The sequence below is a fragment of the Hylaeus anthracinus genome, unplaced genomic scaffold (assembly GCF_026225885.1).
Source record: "Hylaeus anthracinus isolate JK02 unplaced genomic scaffold, UHH_iyHylAnth1.0_haploid 5, whole genome shotgun sequence".
NCBI lineage: Eukaryota > Metazoa > Arthropoda > Insecta > Hymenoptera > Colletidae > Hylaeus > Hylaeus anthracinus.
Window position 1 is genome coordinate 14,641,660 of NW_026535322.1, and position 8,534 is coordinate 14,650,193.

Below are 8,534 nucleotides of genomic sequence, written 5' to 3' on the forward strand. Positions count from 1 at the left end.
TAATGGCAAACGTGGGCGGCCCGAAGCCGAGCAAGAGGAAACTCTTGCTCTCGGCAACCCAGAGCGTCCTGCTGTACGGAGCCGAAATATGGGCAGATGCCCTTCGGCTCCGTAAGTACAGAAGCTGTATGTCTACCGTACAGCGTCAGCTGGCGCTTCGGGTGGCGTGCAGCTACAGGACCGTCTCCGAGTGCGCAGTGCAAGCGGTCGCCGGGGTAATACCCATCGACCTGCTTGCATTCGTGCGGAAGAACATCTTCCAACGCTCCTCGGAGACTGGGCGGACCGAAGCCGTGTCCCACGACTGCGCACATGGCGGAAACGCTGCCCAGCCGGGTCGGTGAACGGCTCGGCTGATAGGGGATCTGGCCACCTGGATATCCAGGGCCCATGGTGAGATGAATTTTTACCTCACACAGTTCCTCACAGGCCACGGATACTTCCGTGCGTACCTGTCGAGGATGGACAAGGTCGGATCCCCGGGATGCCGGTATTGCGACGCAGCAAGGGACGACGGCGCTCCATACGTTCTTCGTGTGTGACCGTTTCACCAGAGATAGGGTAGATCTCTGCGCATTAGCTGCGCTAAGACATCACCCCCGACAACATCGTGGGCCGACCCAATGAGAAGCGGTACGTGGAGCGTGTGCAGCGTTACAAGAGAGAGGAGGGATAGCTGGATGATACTCCGGGCCCCCCCTAGCTTCGGTATTATCCGACCGGCGGAGGCCCTAGCGGGGCCTAGTTGCCACGCTCCAGAAATGTTGTTATGCGAAAGCAGGTCTGGTCCGGGGGGCTAACGTGGGTAGCGGGTGGTTTTTTAGTGAGTAGATATCTCACACTACCGGGTGCTGGCATCGTCCACCGGCGCCCGGTGCCTATGAAAGTTTTTCCACCCCCCCCCCAAAAAAAAAAAAACACTTCCTGTAATTCTATAATGATAGTTCAACTGGGATTTTGAATTGAAAAATATGAAAAAATTATGAAATATGTGACACGCTAATTGATATATTCCTGATCTTTTTCAAAATTTTGTATGTAATAGGACGAGAGAAATTGGTCAAAAACATGATTTTTGTTTTTTCTTGTTTACTCGGCTACCCCCCCCCCCCTCCCTCCCCGTCGAGAGAGGCTCTTGAAACTTGGTACACATTAGTTTTTTTCGATAACATATCGAATACATGGCCGCAGATCGAAATCGATCTAAATGCACTTTTGACACCCATATCCGGCTATACTTTTATATACATTGTTACGTTGGTTATAAAAAAACACTATCACTTTCTCCTCTTTCCTGGTTTTAAATATTAATCATTTACGAGAAAAACGCTAGCTAATTAATCTCTAAATAATTTTTTAATGATACATATTTTTGTATGTAGATGGGATCCAAAAATAACAATATTGCGCTGACGCCGACGCAGGCGCCAACACCTTTTTTTTTTTTTTTTACGTGAGGAAATGCGTACGCACCCTCATAAGGAGAAGGCAGTGTAGGACTCGCCCCTTGATTTGATATCAAGGGGAATACCCACTAAAACGTGGGTGGCCGGCCACGGCGCATTGGAGAGGGGCACCGGGATCTTTTACGAACACTACCGGTGCCCCATGCGCCTCTCCCCCCGCAACGAAGGGAGGAGCGCTATCTCTGGTGGGGAGTGAATACCTCCCCACCTGACCGCGGGTGCCACAGCCCGCGGTCTCGCCTGTCCCTTTTAGTCGCCTCTTACAACAAGCGGGGATTACTGTGGGCGTATTCTGCTCCCCGACCCACAGGAAAATATGCCGCTATGGGGCCAACGGCCCCCCGCGGCGCAAGCACCGGGCATGTTCCAATGGAGTGGGGGGGGGGGGGGGGGGCCACTGGCGACCCCCCCCCCCCCCGCCCCCCGGCCCCGGGGGCGGGGGGGGGGGGGGGGGGGGGGGCCCCCCATCAAGTGACGAACCTCCTCCCCCATGCCCGGCGGCCCTGCTGGCAGTCGGCGAGCCCAAAGCTTAAGCTCGCCGGCTACATGTGCCGGGCCGCCCTACGCGGCAGACTGCCAAAAGGAGTTAAGGGTTTACGGGGGGGGGGGGAGACCAGTCCCCCCTGCGGCAGGGGCGGCAGCTAGCCGCTGTCGCCTGGCCCGCCTCAACCTCCTCCTCTCTATGCGAGCGGGATCGGTGCGATCCCGATCCTGCTCGTCATCCTTCGTCCGCGAGACAGTAGTCTCGCAGAAGGAGGACACCGCGTTCTAGGACCTCTCGCTCTCTACCATGGCCGAAACAACGGCCGGGAGCAAAAGGTCCCCTCTAATAGCTAGGCGGAGTGCCCGCCTCTCTCGCGAGAAGGCCGAGCACTCCTCCAGCAAGTGCTGCGCGGAGTCCAGCTCCGCTCCGCACTGGTGGCACCTGGGCGACTCCTCCGCCCTCACCTTGTGCAGGTACTCACCGAAACAACCATGTCCGGTGAGCACCTGCGTGAGCCAGTAGGTGAGCCGCCCGTGTCGGCGGTCTAGCCAAGCATCGAAGCTTGGCAGGACCGCCGCTACCGTCCTCTTTCGGGCGGCGCCGCTCTCCAGGAGCTGGCGCCGCCACTTTTTACGGGCCAGCTGCCACCTTTGGCGCCGGTAGGCTTCGACCGCCTCGTCCTGCGGATCGCCCCCGTTCCGGCGGAGATCTTGCACACGCCGATGCACGTCGGCGTGTGCCTCCGCCTGGAAATCAAAGGGGATGACCCTCGCTAGGGCGGCCGCCGCCTCGTAGGAGATCGTGCGATACCCGCGCGCGATCCTGATGGCCATATGCCGCTGCACGCAGCGCAGCAGGTGCCGTACACGACGGCAGGCCACGAGGTCGCGCGCCCATACGGGTGACCCGTATAGGGCCATGGATCGCAGACCCCTAGGTAGAGGCGGCGGAACCTCTCTTCCGGCCGCCCGAGATTGGGCATGAGACAACCCAACAGGGTCGTCACCACCTCAATTCGGGGGACCAGGCGGTCGAAATGCCCCTCCCAGCGCCACCGGCCGTCCAGTTCGAGGCCCAGATACTTCATCCGGCCCTCGACCCGAACAGCCGCATCACCCACGCGGATCCAGGTCTGGGGAACCCGCCGCGTCAGAGGCAGCCCATGAAACATGACTACCTCCGTCTTTTGCGACGATGTTCGAAGCCCCAGAGCCTGGATCCTCGCGACCACGATCGTGGCCGCTAATTTCGCCAGCCTGTGGAACCTGGTCCCATCCCGACCCACCGTGATGATCAATGTGTCGTCTGCGTAGCAGACTGCAAAGACACCGGGTGGGAGAAGCCCGCGCAACACCGAGTCGTACCCCAAGTTCCATAACAGGGGTCCTAAAACGGACCCCTGGGGCACGCCTCGGCTGACCCTCCGACGTATCGGCACCCCGCCTCTGCCAGAGTACTCTGTCCACCTGTTCGACATGTAGTCGGCTAATACGACCCGTAGATATGGAGGCACTCCGTGTTTTTGGAGCGCCTCCCGGATCGTGCCCCAGGGTAGGGTGTTAAATGCGTTGGCGATGTCGAGACTAATCACCAACGCCACCCCACCCTGGGAGACCGCCCGGTCCGCGAGGGCATGGACGTGGTCGATCGCATCAAGCGTCGACCGGCCCTCGCGCAAACCATATTCGCAGCCAGCCAACTGCATACTCCAGTCGGACAGGCCCCTCGAAGAGCTTGCACGCCTCGTCGAGGAGGCAGATCCCTTTTGTTGGAGCGGTTGTTGGAGCATTTCGCAACCCTTAGGACCGCCTCCGAGCTCTCGAAAACCCGAGAGCCCAGTTCGGCGGTCGGCGCGTGGCGCATCTCCGCCGCCAGCTCCTCTTCGCCCTTGAGGGGCTTGCAGGACCTGGTGATTCGGACGGAGGACATTAAATGGTCCACGACATCCACCGCCAGGCGCTGCTCCTTCTCGCTCCCGACACAATCCCCAGCAGTAGGGGATCGACCTTGCTTTCTCCTTAGCGGCGACTGCAGGGAGCGCGCCGATCACACCGAGCTGACTGACCCGTCGGACTCAGCGCCGGTGCAGGACGCGTCTGCAGCCGCCAGGAGGCGGCCGGAGCGGAGCTCCCGCCCCTCCACCCTCTCCAACCGGACGACGGGCTGCGCGTCTTCGCACACCCTGACGCCGGAAGACACCGCAGCGGAGTAGGTCCCCGCTACAGACGTCTCTTCACCAGGCGCATTGCTGAACCCGGGGGTCTGGTGGTCCACCTCGGGGTTCTCCTAGTCGTAAGATAATGACGCGGGGGAGCCTGGTCGACTACTCCTCACCGCGCCGGTACTGAGGGATCCGACGCCCTCTGCACCGTAAACGCTTAATCCTCGGTTGTCCATGGTCATTTTCAAAGCACCCCATTGCGGGTGGGCGCCATACCCATGCCTCCAAACTTGCCATGTCGTCAACAGAGGATCCGCCAGATGTCAGCTCACCGCGTTCGCCCTCCGCATCCAGCAAGTCGGTTCTCACAAGCGAGCGCCGGCTCCTGAAGCGGAGATCCAGGAGCACCACGAGGAGGTGCGGTGAGTGGACTTGACCGAACGCAGCCTGCCGACTTCGCCGAAATTCTCCGCCCAGGAGGACGCCGAAGCGCCCCCTGGTGTAAGGGAATATCAGCTAGGTCGTGGTTTTTGACCCGACCTGGAGGTTTGTGGAAGAGGCATGGTGACCTCGACCAACTGCCCCAGTGCCAGAAAAGCGTGCGTCCAGCCTCGTGCTCCCAACCCGACGCCAACACCTGGTCCGACACCGGACCCGGATAAAAAGAGAATTGAAGAGTTGGAGAAGAAAATTGTAAGTTATCCTAAATATATTTAAATTACATGAACAATCTCAAATATGTTATTTTTAAATTTTCATTCACTTTTTACAGAATAAAATGTTACGCCGCCTTCGCGGTAACATATATAATAATAACTGTTTTTCAATGGAGTTAGAAAAAAAATTGTAATAAATAAAAGATATTTTTTAAATTATTAACTTTATTTTTATTTGTATTGTCCTTCTCCTGTTGTAGTCATAAATTACATTCAGATATAGGAAAGAAGAAAAATTATGGTAATATCGACTAGATTCTGCCGAATAAGCGAGACTTGCAATATTACACTTGTAACATTTTTCTGATTACAATGATATTTACAATAATTTTTCTTTTAGCCGCTAGACCCTTACTTTCAGGTATCGCGTCATCACGTAGCCTATTCGTAGGCACACAGACATGCCACCAGGTGTTGCATGTGTGCGTGTCTCTCGGCACGGCTGCATCACGCGCATGTCTTATCGTTTCTGAACTTATTTTAGCACATGCTGCAATTATCCGTTGTTTCATATTTTCTGGTGTAGTGGGTACTTCTTGATAAACAGCATTTCTAGCTATACGCGATGTATTGCTACGACATAAACAATGTTATAAGACTATTAGTTTATGTAAAAGTGAGAGTCTGTGAAATAATACAGCATGTGCTAGAATAAGTTCAGAAACGATAAGACATGCACGTGATGCAGCGATACGAAGATTGCAACTCTGCATTGACGCGAACGGTCACCACTTCGAGCATCTCCTCTAATGTAAGAAAGTTTATTTTACTATCACATGTGACCTTGCATGACTTTTAATGATAACTTGCCGATGTCGTCTCAACACTGGCTATTACATCGCGATAAAAAAAACATAGCATTCCGTTAAAAAAAAATAGAGATGACCTTGAAATCTCCTTTATACCTCCACCCATGTGGAAAATGTTTATGTCGTAATATGCGGGGGGGCATAGGGGCCCCCCCTATACCGTTTTAGTTTTGTATATAACGTTTTTTCATATTATTACAAATAACGGCAATATTCAAAGTGGACATAGTTATTGCCCCACCCTTTATATCAGTTATACAGAGTGTCCCAGCCTAACTGTTACAGAGCTGTAACTCCTAAACTATCGACCATTTGCAAAATTTCAAATATGGGAAATATTTTACCATGGAATTTCCATATTTGAAATTTTGCATGCGGCCAATAGTTTAGGAGTTACAGCTCTGTAACAGTTAGACTGGTACACCCTGTATATTAAATAATTGCTTTTACATTATCCATGTAGCGCATATGGATGGTGTAGAGCTGTCCAGTCTGAGGTTCTTTGGGTAAAACCTAAAAGTACGAACAAATATTATTACATGATTTACTACTATTTACACAGATTTTATTACTTTTACTATACTTACTGCAAATGTGCCATCAATGAACAATTCCTTGGCTTTGGATAAACTTTTCAACAAACCATCAGTTGAAAGTATTATTGCAGTTTCACATATTTTTGATTTTACAAAATGAATTTTCACAAAATTTGTAGAGGTTCGTAACTTTGTAACCCCTGGTACAAAATTTCTAATGTTTGTGGAATTTTTGGTTTATTACTCGCTCGTATCTTTCGCAAGGTTGACCTTAATCTATTAAAAGATCTATACGCTGGAGCATCTGGATATCTATACGTAGACATTTGAATAATATACCATAAACAAAAAAATTGACTAGAAGATATGCAAAATGTATTATAAGCATAAACATACTTCCTACAGATATCATAAAAAATTTGCTTCAGTGGTATTAATGCTTCTCGGCACATTTGACGCATTTCATTTTTCATTTTTTCCTAATCGCCTCTATGAAATACCTCGGAATGATTATGCGGTTTTAATAACTTAATAGTTTCATCACCAAGATCCATTACAGCCCCACAACATCGTGTAGTTCGTCTAGTATCGCAACGATAAATGCACTCACTACGATTGTCTTTGTTGTAGCTATAATTGTTCCACAAATAAACTGTGCTACCTACTGCCTTTCCTGCAATTTTCTCCATCAATAAAAAAATACAAATCCAAGTACACTGAACAGACGAGACACTTCGAGTACAACAAATACTAAATAATTAATCGCGTCAATATTGTAATGTTCGTTGGCTACGCGTGGCGTGCGTTGCATGTAAAAAATAACATACGATGATCTTGAAAAAACAAATAATTGTGAACGACTTTATAGAGCAAATGTATGATTATTTTAAAGATACCGATGAAACATCTAGAACAAATATACATATACACTAGGATATGTAAAACGAAGAAACATAATTTAAAATCTTTATATTGGTATATATACGGAAAACAGGGTTTATATTATCGATTTCGTTTTACCTATTCTTAATTTCGCTAAAACAAAACTGACCTATCGATCGCAAGGCTATTGATCGATAGTGTTTTGTCTCAGATTCATTAATGTACACATGTATGTGATTAATTCTGGATCAATTGATTTTTGCATATAAAGAACATATAGTTTATGTTCATTTCTATACTTTATATTCGTTAAATAATAATCATATATTCTAAAATTTGGTGGTTTTAATGGCATACCTCTATGAATACGATGAAAATCTGGAGATTGCATCACTATAATACAAACGTAGTTAAATGTTTATAATTTACATCATTTTATTGAGGTGAGTTTATAAAATCATTTGACTTTAAACACGAGCAAATAATTGATACTGTTTAACCACAAGTACTAAATTCTACTAAAAAATAAATTTCAAAAAAAACAAAGGCAATTTTTAATTAAGCTTGTTTTCTATTCACTGATTTCAGCTAATTTTGAAAAATATAAAACCAACTCACCTTTTTTATTACCTCCTTGCACGACGCACTAGTACGCAGCAACATTTTCAAATGTCAGAAAAATATGGTGCGTAGCTAGCAAAAAGATTTGGATGAAGAAAAAGCACCAAAAGTGTTTTACCGTGAACATCATAAATGCAGTCTAAATATTTAACAGTTTGAGTAACATCTGTACAAAATTTGTAGCGATGAAGAAATTGACTGTTGTTTTAATGTTGTTGAATCTGCAGGGTATCATAACCTGTCCTGACAAGGGAACATATCCAATGGGTACACGCCGAGTTTGATGAAATTTATGTGGTAGGTACTTAAAAAAAAACTATTCGACAGGTATTTCTTTTAACGGCAATCGTCGATATTGGAGGGGTGAAACAGCTACTAAAGTGGTTGGTGAAAACCACGTTTTTTTAAATATCTCAAAAACTAGAGGAGGTAGGACAAAATTTTGTTTTTAATTGATGCGTCTTTGAATAGGTATTTTCCCCATGGTAGAAAAAATTGTTTATTTATTTATTTAAATAATTTATTTTTGAAAAAATGTTTTTGTTCGAGCAGCCTTTAAAGCGACTATTCGCGCGTCAATTGCAGCTGCTCGAACGCTCGATATATCAAGTTAAACATATGTCTTGGAACATATCGGGCGCTCGCACTTTAATCACCGGTGAGTTTTTTTTTGCTAGAACGTTCGGTACTTGCACTATCTCTTTCCGACGCTGTCACTCTCCGTCGCTCCGATGGCCAGCGGAGCGCCGGAGGGACCAGGAGAGAGACGGGCGACACCGAACAAAGCAATTTCTAGAAGATTCCCGGAATCGGGAATCTCCGCGCGAGCGCCCGACTAATTAGTCGTTTGTCTACCACG

General features: G+C 48.6%; 1 long non-coding RNA gene across 3 annotated transcripts; it reads right to left on the reverse strand.

Annotated features, from left to right (window-relative positions):
- Positions 1-6,024: 6,024 nt before the first annotated feature.
- LOC128895388 (uncharacterized) lies at positions 6,025-7,904 on the reverse strand. Of its 3 annotated transcripts, none has more exons than XR_008461768.1 (4): positions 7,673-7,904; positions 6,569-6,802; positions 6,224-6,484; positions 6,025-6,149 (listed from the first exon to the last, which is right to left on the reverse strand). It is a non-coding gene; the product is annotated as an uncharacterized LOC128895388 (long non-coding RNA). The 3 variants fall into 3 exon arrangements; XR_008461767.1 differs by having other exon boundaries at positions 6,569-6,855; XR_008461766.1 differs by having other exon boundaries at positions 6,569-7,572.
- Between the last annotated feature and the right edge of the window lie 630 nt (positions 7,905-8,534).